Source organism: Pelodiscus sinensis, chromosome 1 (assembly GCF_049634645.1).
Source record: "Pelodiscus sinensis isolate JC-2024 chromosome 1, ASM4963464v1, whole genome shotgun sequence".
In the NCBI taxonomy this organism is placed as follows: domain Eukaryota; kingdom Metazoa; phylum Chordata; order Testudines; family Trionychidae; genus Pelodiscus; species Pelodiscus sinensis.
In genome coordinates this window covers 224,065,458-224,079,242 of record NC_134711.1, presented here as the reverse complement: position 1 = coordinate 224,079,242, position 13,785 = coordinate 224,065,458, and the positions used below count along the sequence as shown (strand labels likewise).

At 48.4% G+C, this 13,785-nt stretch overlaps 1 long non-coding RNA gene across 1 annotated transcript; it reads left to right on the top strand.

The window, feature by feature from the left end:
• Positions 1-442: 442 nt before the first annotated feature.
• Positions 443-13,457, top strand: LOC142827029 (uncharacterized). The gene is made up of 3 exons (XR_012901394.1): positions 443-606; positions 10,744-10,846; positions 12,662-13,457. It is a non-coding gene; the product is annotated as an uncharacterized LOC142827029 (long non-coding RNA).
• Positions 13,458-13,785: the final 328 nt, after the last annotated feature.

Sequence of the window (13,785 nt, the reverse complement as noted above, 5' to 3'; positions counted from 1 at the left end):
GATATTCATAAGATACCAGATTAGTTTTGTTTGTAAACTCACAGTTCAAATGGATGCCCTCACAAGACTTTATTCCAAATTAGGATTTCCTGCACCTTACTTCAAAAGAATTGGTCCTCCTACAGACTGTGGTGAATAGAATATCTTGGTAGGATAAGCTAAGCTAACATGAAATGATGGAATGAAACACTGCAGCACTAAGACTGTGGGGGAGTGAAGGGCTTAATGACCACACACATCGTGTTGATCAGCCTAGGGCTGAGGGACTGTTGTTTGTCATGGACCCATGTGAGATAGCTGCTTGCACATGATAATGTAATGATCTTTTCCTCTAAGAAACTGCTGACTCATTTCTTCTGTTTGTTCCCATTATGACTTGTATTGGAATGCACGTGGGCAGTTGGCTTGGTTTGCAACAGTGGTGGATTAATGACACGTGAATTACTTAGAGAGTGGCAAGGTTGTTCAAATCCTATTCCATAATGGGATTATATTAAGGTGAGCTGTCAGTGAATAGTATACAAGATGCCCCAGGTATTGCTAAGTTTTTTGGCTGAACATTGTCTTGTTGCTGTACTTTGACAAGCTGGTGAAGCTTCAACCCAGGTTAGTGAAAAGTGAGGTTGTAGATGGGAGTTTTATAATATGTAGGTATTTTAGATGCAATCATTAGGTTGCTCACAGCTGTGGCAGACAGAGAAGTGGTGTAGCTTATGTCCTGTGGTGGTGGTGGTGGTTCCCAACTATGTAGAAGGGTTCTGTTTGGCTTCCTCCTATGAGGTGAGAGGGCAAGTTTCTTGGCTCAGGCTTTCAAAGTTCTCAGATGCAGGAAAATCAGATACTTGGAGCTGATCCACATTTAAATGTAAGTCAACATAGCTTCAGCTCCCAATGGTGTGAAAAATCCACCCCTGAGTTCTGCAGGTATGCTAACTGAACCCCCAGTGTAGACACAGCTAGGTCAATGGAGGAATGCTTCTACTGAGCTCACTACCATCAGCTGAAGAAGTGGTGTTTCTATAATTACAGAAAAACCTCTTCTATCAGGCTACGTCTACACTGGCGTGATTTTGCGCAAATACTTTTAATGCAAGAGTTTTTGCGTTAAAGTATTTGCGCAAGAGAGCGTCTACACTGGCATGTGCCTTTGAGCAAGGGATGTGCTTTTCTGCAAAAGCATCTGCGCCAGTGTAGATGCTCTCTTGTGCAAGAAAGCTCCAGTGGCTATTTTAGCACAAGAAATTAACATTGCCTGTCTACACTGGCCTCTTGCGCAAGAACAGTTGCGTGAGAAGACTTATCCCTGAGCAGGCGCATCAGCGTATTTGCGCAAGAAGCACTGATTTGCTACATTAGAACGTCAGTGTTCTTACTCAAGTACTCCCAGCCAGTGTAGACAGGTGGCAAGATTTTGCGCAAAAGCAATTGCTTTTGCACAAAATCTTGCCAATGTAGACACAACCCCAGCGTCTATATTATAGTCTTATACCAGTATAGCTAAGGCACTCATACATGACCTATGAGGCCACATTCTGCTTCTATGGGAAAACAGATCTGTTGTGCACTTCTCACAGCTGGGTGGAGTTTGTAGAAAAATCATAGGTTTAAAAATCATAGTAGGTGGGGAAGTTATTCCTTTCCTGTGTCTGTTGAGAAGTGGAATTGCAGAGTGTCCTATCCCACAACATGTATCTGATTTTCCCTCAGATATAATCAGAGGCAGATCTAATGGGCAGCCAGTTAAGAATTTTTAACCAGGTCCACCAGCTAATGTATACAAACACAGCAATGCCAAGAGAGTGCTTCGAGACTGCAGCCCTCCTCTTTCCTATAGACCATGTTCTTGCATCACTGTTGACTGATTCAGTTACTCTGCATCTGTTTTGGCTGGGCAGCTTTAAATCCTTCCCACCCCATGTCAGTTGAGTCATCCTTGCAGTCTCCTGGATTTGCAAATATGTGGAGAAAAATCATCATGTTCTGGAAGCAAAATTAGTCCAATATCCCCCATGTTTGGGGAGCAAGAAGGAGAAGAAATTATTCAACAGTGTTCTACATCTTAGAAAGTTTAGAAGGGCAAAAAGAGAGAGAAGAGACTTGATATTACGGAAAGAAGATTGGGAAAAAAACCCTTCACCCTAGGTTCAAAATAAAGGCCTTCATCTCCTGGCAGAGAAGATAAATTGATTTACCCCCTCCTATTTTTAAGAACAGCTATGTGAGTGGAGGTTGTATCATGGATAGAGTATAAGTGGAAGAGAAAGTGTTGGGTAGAGTTTGGAGGAAAGGAAGCAGATGGAATACAACAGAGAGGATAAGACTGGTATCAATGAAGGAGGCAGAGATCATGAAGGAGCAGAACAGGGTGGCTTGTTTAAAGGTGTAGGACTAGCCAAGTCTGATTACAGACTGAGGGATACTTGGGAGAGATCAGGGTCACTGTCTCCTAAAGAGCATGAGGAGGCTGCAGTGAAATGGGGAAAGTGAAGAAATTGTAGAAACTGTAAAAGACTCCTGCAAGGAAGTGCCTGGGATCAGTAGAGCTGTTATAGAAATGAACCACTGTGAGCAGGAGGGTCCTGCTAGAAATGCAAACTGAGAGATGGATTGGGGCCTGGAAGCTAGACAGCAGGGTCAGTAGGACCAGTATATGAGGACTCAATGGCTATGTCTACACTGGCGGGTTCTTGCGCAAGAACCCGCAGAGCGTCCACACTGCCCCCCCCCCCCCCCGCCGCTCTTGCGCAAGAAGATATACAGTATGGTGTGGTAAGAGAGGGCTTCTTGCACAAGAACTACACTCTTTTCTTACAAGTGTAAGTCCTCTTGCACGAGAGGCCTCCAGAAAAAAACACAGGTGGCCTCTCCGACACTCCGTATGTGCAATCACCACTCGCTGGTTCCCCCTAGCTGGCCTCCCCTTAAAAGCACAGGCACCCAGCAGAGCTGCGTGGCACGTGCAGCCTGGGTAGCAGCCAAGGGGAGCAATGGCAGCCGCCCAGCCACCGCAACGTCCCGCAGGCCTCACCCAGGAGCCACCCTAAATCACCCAGCAGGCCCACAGAGGCACCAAGTGGCGGGCTCAATGCTGGGGCACTGCTGAGGGCAAGGACCTCCTGGACCTCTGGGGCCAGGAGGATGCCCTCTGGGACCCCAAGTCTAAGAGGCACAATGCACAGATCTTCGCCCAGTTGCTGGCCACAGAAGGACATCCAGACCTATTCCAGGGTCCAGGCCAAGGTGAAAGACCTGCGGCTCAGCTAGGTGTGGGCCAGCGAGTGTGGAGGCGGCGGAGCCCTGCAGGCACGGGTGGACTCATCAGTGGCCACCCTGGTGGACCAGCCAACAGAAGCAGAGGAGGAAGAGGAGGGTGACCAATCCACCGAGGAGGAGGCGAAGGAGGAGAAGGAGGATGATGGCAGCCAGACCGTACCAACCCGGCCCAGCAGCCAGGATGTGTCCCGGGCCTCCTTGGAGGCTGGTGAGGGCTCCTTCGGTGAGTGTCGCAGCTGCCACTCACAGGTGTTCAGGGAGTGGGGGGGGTCACATGGTGGGGGAGAGGGAGTAGCACATGGCTCTGCCTGGCCACATGCCACGCAGTGGCACGCAGCATGTGCAACCTTGTGCAGCCAGACCGAGTGGCACACGGAGATGGCAGCCAGCCCCAGCACATGCCTGGGACCCCGGGGGCCATGCACGCCCAGCCCGGGGGGAAGGGAAGTGGCCAGAAGCAGCCCAGCCACGAGGGCACAGCCCTGACCCCACACAGCCCAAAGGGTGCCACCCACAGCACGCAACTACGGCCACCCATGGGACACAGTTGCTGCCCCAGGGGAAGGCACAACGGGTTCACCATAGCACCCACAGCCTCCTTGGGCCCCCCCGCTACTCCTAGGGGAAACCTCCCATGCCAGCCGCACCCATCCCCAGGCATCGTGGCATGTGAGGCACTGGGAGGAGGGCATGGGGTGCCCGGAACACCATGGGCAGGGCTCACTGACTGCCTCACTGTCATCTGCTTCCCCCTCAGTGGAACCCCCTGCCAGCGAGGGACCCTCCAACCCTGTCCTGATGGTGCAGAGGAGCCTGAGCCCGTTCCAGCACTCCTGGGAATGCCACCACCTGCTCCACTGCTACGTCTGCGCGACTGAGCGCGTTGAGCGCTCACTCACTGCCAAGATCCACACAGACGAGGAGTGGAGGGAGTGGGGCCAGTACGTGGAGTGCTGTGACCATGTGTGCACCCTCCTGGGCACAATTACAGAGCGCATAGGCTCTGCACCAAAACACAGCATGGCTGGGATCTCCCTGCTGCCCCCCCTGCTGAGCCCAGCCCTCCACCCGCTTCCCCCCCTGCCGTGTCCAGCTCTCCCCCTGCATCCCCCCCGCTGTGCCCATGTGCCCTCCCATGGCCCCCGATCTCCGCACCTCTCAGTGCAGCCCTCCCCAACGCGGCATGAGGGTCACAAGGGGCACACCATGATGACCTCCAGGACGTGCTGCACCCCCATGTCCAAGCGGGTCAGGAGGCACCTGAAACATGCCTTCAGATGCCCGAAGGCGCACTCCACAAGGTTGCAGGCCCGGTACAAGTGGGCACTGAAGGCGCCCTGGCTGCAGTCCAGTTGGCCCGTGTATGGTCGCATGACCCAGGCCATCAGGGGTAGTCCGCGTCCCCCACAATGCAGACAGGCATGCTGACAGCCCCGATAGTGAGGTCCTGCTGGGGGAAGTAGGTCCCCGCCCCCAGCCTGTGGCACAGGCCCGAGTGCCGGAAGATGTGGGAGTCAGGGGTTTAGCCGGACCACCCCACATAAATGTCTTGGAACATTTATGGACCTGGAGCACCACTGAGCAGTAGCCCTTCCAGTTGATGAACCAGGCCGCCTAGTGCTCCAGTGCCCAGATGGGGATCTGGGTCCCATCCATGGCTCCCCCACAGGACTTCACCATGAGGGCTGTCAGCATGGTGGTGGACACCCCAGGGTGGTGAAGCCGGTGATGGTGGCATCCAGGCCATGTGGGAATAGCACATCATTGATGGCATGGACAACATGCAGAGAGGCATGTGGGAGCACAGGGGATGCACGGAATGAGATGCATTGAGTACATGGGCCCTTGAGATGTGCCCTCCCCCCTTCCATGTCCCCTCCCCCCACGCACGCCAAGGCCCCCTCCCCTGGTGGTTTCCCCCTTGCTGGCGGGCTACATGAGGGATGGAAGGCATCACCCCATGGGTACGGGGCTTCCCCTTGCCCCCACGGCCCTTCCTGGCCTGTCCTCTTCCCTCCCTGGGGCCGGCCCGTGCTCCCCCAGAGGCCTTACCTGCTGGACAACTGCACTGATGGTGGACCTGCTCCGAACTGGTTCCCCATGGAGTGGTAGCTGTCCGGGGTGGCCAGTTTTCAGAGGGCGATCGTGACCCTCTTGTCCATGGGGATGGTGGGGCGCAGGCAGGGGTTCTGCCTCTGATGCGCAAGGGCAAGCCAGGTGCAAAGCTCATGGAAGGTCACCCTGCGCATCCAGAAGTTCTGCACCCAGTGCTGGTCGCCCCATTGTTCCAGCCCCAGGTGCTCCCACCAGTCCCCGCTGGTGTCGTGCCTCCACAGGTGCCTGTCGCTGGGAGAATGAGGGTGCCCGAGCACAGCTGCGGCATTGGTGATGAGGGCCTGCAGGTCTGCCCAGTCTCCAGCTCCCGCTGGAGCAGCATGGCTCCCTGGTGCAGCTGCTCTACAGCCTCGATGATGGTCGTGAGGGGACACTGCTGGCTGGGGTCCTACTCCAGCTCCATGGCTGTAATGGGGGGGGGGGGGGCAAGGCGGCCCAGGGGCACTTGCCAGGGGCTGAGGTGGTAGGTGCGGCCATGGTGCTCAGTCCCTCAGGGTATGTCTACACTACAAAGTTAATTCGAACTAACAGACGTTAGTTCGAATTAACTTTCATAGGCGCTAGACTAGCGCTCCGCTAGTTCAAACTTAATTCGAACTAGCGGAGCGCTTACTTCGAACTAGGTAAACCTCATTCTACGAGGACTAAGCCTAGTTCGAACTTACTAGTTCGAATTAAGGGGTGTGTAGCCCCTTAATTCGAACTAGTGGGAGTCTAGCCCTCCCCAGCTTTCCCTGGTGGCCACTCTGGCCAACACCAGGGAAACTTTATTCTCCCCTCCCGGCCCCGGACCCCTTAAAGGGGCACGGGCTGGCTACGGTGCCCGTGCCAGGTGCAAGCCTGCCAGCACCCAGCTAGCAGACCCTGCACCTGGCACAGCTCGAGCCAGCCACCCGATGCCCCCCAGCCCTCCCCCTCTTCCTGGGACCAGGCTGGCGGCTCCCGGGAGCTTGCCTGGGACCGCAACAGGCGGGCACCTTCCTGGGCTAGTGCGGACATCGTGGACCTCGTCCACGACCTCCGCACTAGGCACAGGAAATTGGCCATCTAGGGCAGGAGAGCTGCCAGCCTGGCCACCCAGGAGCAGGTGTGCATGAAAATCAAGGTGGTCCACTGAGACCCCCGACCCTGAGCCCTGAGCTTACAATGGCCGTACTGGGTCAGACCAAAGGTCCATCTAGCCCAGTAGCCTGTCTGCCAACAGCGGCCAACCCTAGGGACTCTGGAGAGGATGGACCGAAGACAGTGACCAAGCCATTTGTCTCGTGCCATCCCTCTCTAGCCTTCCACAAACTTTGGGCAGGGACACCACTCCTACCCTCTGGCTAATAGCACTCCGTGGACCCAACCTCCATGACTTGACCTCACGTCCCTTTAAACTCTGTTCTAGTTGTAGCCTTCACAGCCTCCTGCAGCAAGGAGTTCCACAGGTTGACTCTTTGCTTTGGGAAGAACAACTTTCTGATACTAGTTTGAAGCCTGCTACCCATTCCTTTCCTTTGGTGTCCTCTAGTCCTTCTATTATGGGAACTAATGAAGAACTTTTCTTGATGCACCCTCTCCACCCCACTCATGCTTTTATAGACCTCTATCCTGTCCCCCCCTCAGTCTCCTCTTTTCTAAACTGAAAAGTCCCAGTCTCTTTAGCCTCTCTTCATATGGGACCTCTTCCAAACCTCTGATCATTTTAGTTGCCCTCCACTCTCCCAGCCTCTCTCTTCCCTTCTCCCACCTCCTTTTCCCAGTCTCCCCGAGTTTTGTTCAATAAATTGAGATTCTATTTTTGACCACACGTTTTCTTTATTTTGTACATCAAGAAAAGGGGCTAGGGAAGGGTAAGTGGAAGGAGGTGAGGGAGGAATGTGGTACGCGCCCCCGATGGGGAGGACTGGGCTGGCTCTGTGGGCTTCTGGGGGTGGAAGCTCTCCTGCAGCCCCCCAATTGCCCTCTCTCCCCAGATGGCAGCCTGCGGCAAGTGCAGCCAGTCTGATGGCCGAGTGCTGTGATGTTCCACGTGTGGGCACTCCGGGCAATCCAAGCCAGGACTGCTTTGCAAGCGGGGAACCCTGAGAACTGTCTGTCTGGGGTGGGGGTCGGGTCCCTTTAAGCACACCCCTCGGCTAGCCTGAGACAGCAGCTCCACGCTCTAAGTCCTCATCTGATGCCCTGCTGGCACTGCTTCGGGCCATCCTTAACCCCGGTTCAGGGTCCACCCTTTGTGGACATGCTAGTTCGAATTAGCAAAACGCTAATTCGAACTAGTTTTTAGTTCTAGACGCGTTAGTTCGAATTAGCGCTGTAGTGTAGACATTCCCTCAAAGAGGTGCCTAAGCACACAGCCACAGGGAAACGGCTGTCCGGCATCCATTTAAGCACGTTTCCCAGTGGGGGTCCAGCACACGCCCACAGACACCGCTGGTGACCTCTTGCAATGGCTGAAGTGGTTCTAGGGCCAAGTTCTTGCGCAAGGGCATCCTGCCAGTGTGGATGCTTTCTTGCACAAGAACTCAGCATTTTTGCGCTGCATTTCTGGTCAGTGTGGATGCTCTCTTGTGCAAGAGCTCTCGCACAAGAACCCTTGCGCAAGATGACACCAGTGTAGACACAGCCAATAAGTGGACTCCCAGGAAGGGAATGTTTTAATTACCTGTGGACTTCATTTTCAAAGGTCCTTAAATTAGCAGAAATAGGACACTGCAGAATAACCTCTTGACATGACAACATCAACAAGAGGCACATGACACTATTACAAGGAGGCAGAAGGGGAGAAACTGAAAGGATATGAAGGAAAAAGAGAACATATGACAAAGAACAGGGTTGGTGGACAAAGAAAGTAAAGAACAATTTATTATTGCTAACACAGCAGAAGAGCAAGAGAGTGAAATAAAAATACTGATAGGAAAAGATCCACAAAAGGAAGGAAGAAGTAAGGTTGGGAGGGAGAAAAGTTGCTCCTGAGGCTCCTCCCTATATGTAATTATAGTGACCCATACGAAAAATAGCCATCACAGTGAGACCTATATTACTCTTTCATGTTTTGGACTGCGACAAGAGAACTTTACCTCTTGCTTAATAGCAAGAGCTTGACTTTGAAGCCCTAGTCTCCCCTGATTGCTGTACTCCATAAATTAACGTGTTAATTGTACACACAGTGCTGTCTATTAGCGAGGTGTGTATTTGACAACCTCCAGCTGTGTATTTGCAGGGATCCTGTTGTAGAAATCATTACAATGAGCAGTTTCACAGCCTTTTTAATGCTCTCTTAAAAGTAACAATTATAGAGGCCTTAGCATTTGCTGAAACAGATTTAGAGAATGGCTCATTCAGCTGCCTAAGCATTAACTTAATGTTAGATTGAATTGCATAATCCCAAATTAGCCTTATGCCACATATCATCCAACTAACACCCTAAGAGCTATTATTTCTTTATTTTCCAATCCTACTCCCCCTCCATCTCTCCGACAAATACTACCATTTTTACAGCACATGCTTCAGAAATTCTTTTGTAACAGGTTACATCTGTTCTTAATTTCTTGCCTAAAGACAAAGGGCCAGAATAGGAAACTCTTGCTCACCTTGGCAGTGTCTAGACTGGCAAGTTTTTCTGCAATAGCAGCTGCTTTTGCGGAAAAACTTGCCAGCTGTCTACACTGGCCGCTTGAATTTCCGCAAGAACACTAAGGATCTCATGTAAGAAATCAGTGCTTCTTGCGGAAATACTATGCTGCTCTAGTTCGGGCAAAAGTCCTTTTGCGCAAAAGCTTTTGTGCAAAAGGGCCAGTGTAGACAGCTCAGATTTGTTTTGCGCAAAAAAGCCCCGATCACAAAAATGGTGATCAGGGCTTTTTTGCGCAAAAGCATGTCTAGATTGGCATGGACGCTTTTCCACAAAAAGTGCTTTTGCGGAAAAGCGTCTGTGTCAATCTAGACGCTCTTTTCCGCAAATGCTTTTAAAGGAAAACTTTTCCGTTAAAAGCATTTGCGGAAAATCATGCCAGTTTAGACGTAGCCCTTGACTACTTGTGTGAGTAGTTGGTCACTAGAGTGGTTTGGCAGTGTGACCCTAAGAAAGATTCAAGTGCATCTCATTTATTTATAGCAAATTTATGTGACCTTTCAGTTGTACTGGCCATTACTACAATTAATTTCTCTAGCTTTGCGACACACAGGAGCAAAGCAGTCACCTGTTTCTACAAGTCTTGGATTTTTCCTCCTCGTTTATTTGGCTGTTGAGTCAGACACCTGCAAAAACAAGTAAATAATTTTTTAAAATTAGAAAAACTAAAGTCTGGCTGATTAAAACCTATTATTCTACTACATACTTTTCTTATGAATTAAACCTGCAGGGGCATCTCTAAAACATCATCCAGGAGTTGGCACAATGACATTCGTAAAGCCTCTCATACTGACCACTGAGACATAAAGTCCAGCCAAGACCTGATAAATTACTTTTTGCCTCTACAACCAAATGTACATTGGGGGTGGGGAAATGAAGGGAGAATTACGAACATCTCACAGGGTTGGGTACACATACTGGCTTTTTCAGTTGGCTCTGTGCATCTAAAATAAGTTTGGCAAGAAAACAAAAAGAAGCAGTTTTCCTTTCCCTTCTCACACTAATTTCTTGTTTCCAAAACTAGAAAAAGAAAATCATCAAAAGAAAAAAAAATCAGTGTAACTCAAAGATGCTTGACCCAGGGAGACAGAGATCTCTGTAATGTAAATAGAAAAACTTGAAGAGGGAAATAGCTTGCAGACGAATAATTGGGGCAGCTTGACCCTGGTATTGAGGGAGAGAGAGAAGAATGAAGACTTGTGAAATGTAAATGAAAAATACTTCAGTATAAGCATTTACAGACCAACTGGAATCCCATCTAGCCACAGAATGCTTCAATATGTAATTTTTAAAAGCAATTTCAGGTGCTGCTTATTTTAATAATAACTTCACAGAACTCTGTAATTTGCGATTTAAAATCCATTGAGTAGCTGCATACAATATGTCACAGGTGTTCTATTTCCACAGCTCCTTTAAAGTAGGAAGCATTCTTAACAGGCATCCATCCCTGCATTACAGAGTATTCTCCTTGAACTTACAGGAAACCTTCACCATTGGAATAACACAGTAGGTTCTAAAGCATTTGAAAAATAAAATCAAGATGAAGATTAACTGAAACATTTTTCTCAGTGATAAATTTAAGCAAATTGAATGTAATTGCCTCTCTTTCGATTCAAAGCCAGGCTCTGAGTAGACCTTCTACTGAAGTATTCTTCCTGGCTTTTGCAAGCCTGAGTACATGACATCATTTGGACAATTTGCACATATTTATACAATTTGTCATCATTTTGTCCTTACAGTCTGGGGAGCTACAGGATTTGCCTCCAGGCTTACTTTTCCCCCTGCACAGGATGTTTTATGAGAATCATGTGCCTGCAGTACTATTTTTAAAAGCTGAAAAATGTAAGTAAACATGGGGAATCTACTTCATAGTTAAGCTCGGATATGAAGAACAGATCTTAGTTGATAAATGGGAGCTTGAAAATGCTAAACCTCAGCAAGAGTGCAGACACACAAGCTTGCTTCCGAAGGCTTCTTTTGACATGGGACTTGACAGCATGGGCCTGCGGTAGTATTTCTATAGGGATGGGTGAATATTGTTGTAAATACCAAATGTGATCAGTTCCTGTATGTATCACTATTACACAGTTCTGCACAAGACTTAGATATCAAAGGTATTAAGGATCTGATTCTTTGGGATACAGTCCAAACTTAACTGATTCATTTGATGTGAAGATAGGGGTGGGAGGAGAAAGAAAAGAGACTTTAAAAGTAGGAGTCTAAATTTAGGCTCCTATCCCAAGAATTATGATTGTTTAAATTGCTGAGACCCACACATTTAGAGAGAGAGAGAGAGTGTGTGTTGCTGTTGCTTTCCTCAGACAGAGTTGCCAACCCTCCAGGAGTCTCTTGGCCTGGCCTGGGGTCCCCCCACATTGCTATCAATAGTTGCGGGGAGATTGAAGCCAATCAAGGATATTTTAATAGGATATTTTAAGAAAATAGCATTACATTATATTGGAAAAAATATCTCCCAGAGTAGCTTAAGCCAGAGTTAACAACCCTACTCAGACTATATAGCTAAATCTAGACTACAGCCCAACAGTAAAGTCCTGATCATGGGCCAGGAGCCTTGCCATTGTCTTTAATGGGCTCAGGATCAAGCCCTGATCAAGTTATGCCAACAGTCTGTAATAATCAAATGAGTGTGGGCTGGATCCACTACGACCTATATGGCCCTGAGGATGTCACCTGGGCTGCAGCTGTGCACTGATTGGGCTGCAAGTGGCCATAGGGCACAGGTTGAGAACCACTGGTCCGACATAGTCTTACAAACCTGCAAGGATGGGGATCCCACAACCTTCTTAGGTTAATTGTCCGGCTATGTCTACGCTCGTGGCTTCTTGCGTCAGCAGTATGCAAATGAGGCTAAGTGTGGAACATAGCCGAGCCTCATTTGTATACCTAATGAGCTGCCGTTTTTGCAGAAGCAGTTCTTGTGCCAGAAGAAGCTGTCTACGCTGTCCCTTCTTGCGCAAGAAAACCCCTCTTGCTCAATGCCGTTATGCCAATTATTTTCAGGAATAACGGCATTGTGCAAGAGGGGTTTTCTTGCGCAAGAAGGGACAGCATAGACAGCTTCTTCTGGCACAAGAACTGCTTCTGCGAAAACGGCAGCTCATTAGGTATGCAAATGAGGCGTGGTGATGTTCCACACTTAGCCTCATTTGCATACTTCTGACGCAAGAAGCCGAGAGTGTAAACATAGCCTCCCAGTGCTTCTCTATCCTGGGTTGGAAGGAAAGTTGGGAGGGGAAGACAAAAGCAACATGCCATACCTTGGGTGAGTAATGTGTAGTTGGAAGAGGCCACAAAACTCTAAAATCTTGAAATCACCCTAGTGATGAGGTGTGTGATTTAGGCTCAGGGAAGTGTTGTGATGGAGATGTGTGAACGGAACAGAGCAAATAGTTAGATGGAAGCTAAGCTGTGGAAGGCCTTAAAGACAAAAAGGAAAAAGGTTGATTTTGAATCAGAGGATGAAAGGAAACTACTGAAGGGATTTTTAAGTTGTCCTTTGTGATTTTTGATTCTGTTTACAGGCTCAGCTAATTAAAATAGTTGAAAAACCTACGATTATTTCATGAACATACCATGCAAATTAATAAGTTAATATTATAACATATACATGCTCCATCATAGTTTCTTGCAATGCAGGTACCTAAGCCAGGAGACAAACTAAGGCATTGGTCCTTCAAAGACTACTCAGACAGATGTGTTGTCTGTAAATATTTCCGGGATCCAGACTGCTGCATCTATCAATGAATTCTGACCACCCACGCACATTCACTCAGAATCTGATGTCTCATCAGTATGCACACAGGTTAACAATGCACATGTTTGGTACAGTTTCACATGATATCTTTAGAGAAAAGTCAACGGCCTGCCCATCTCAATGGATACCCTAGAATACATTTGTTAACTAACTACAAAAGAGTCCATAAAACCAGATGAGGCATGACAGAATTAAAGTCTTTGAGTCAGAGGCTCAGCTGTGGCAAACAGCCAGCTGTGCCACTGCCAGTTAGGCTATGCATATTACCATTACAATTATATCTAGGGGAAATGACTTCATGCACAGAGTATGGCTTGAATATTAAAAATTCCTTGAGCAAAAGAAGCATTACAGTATGATAGAAAAAAGAGTGCAAACATGTTTCATTTTATTTCAACACTGCACTCCAGCAGACGCAATGGTAAGCAAAGGAAATTGCTAGGTCTCAGTTTCATGTTCCCCAGTTTTACTGATTGGTGGACAGATTTACAGCACATGTAAGAAACAATTAGAATAGGGACTCCACCAACAACAAAGCGAGAGAATAAATTCCGATAATGAGACGGGAAAAGTACAAGGTAGAAATGATCTATGTGCTTGCATTCAGGGTATAAAATGTCAAAAAGCCCTATGTCAGCGTGAATTGCACTAGGCAACAGCTGGTGTACAGATTACACATTCTCTCTCTCCTCCCTCCCTTTTCTTTTATAGGTTTCTTTAAAAAAAAAAAAAAAAAAAAAAAAACTAGAGAGTTCCCTAGAACACATTGCTATTTATTGGCTGTCAACTGAATAACCATAAATGTTTGGTTGGGAGGTTGCAGGGCAAAAAAGAAGGGTTAGGGGAAGTTGGGGAAAAAAACTTCAAAGTTTTCCTAGTAATTTTGAATAGAAAACAAATCTACTGTTTAGTTTTTAAATTGTCAATTTCAATAAAAGAAACAGTTTTTCAGGGTTAGGGAAACTTTTTGCCCCCCGCTCCGCTTTGCTGTGTTGGATATAGTAGC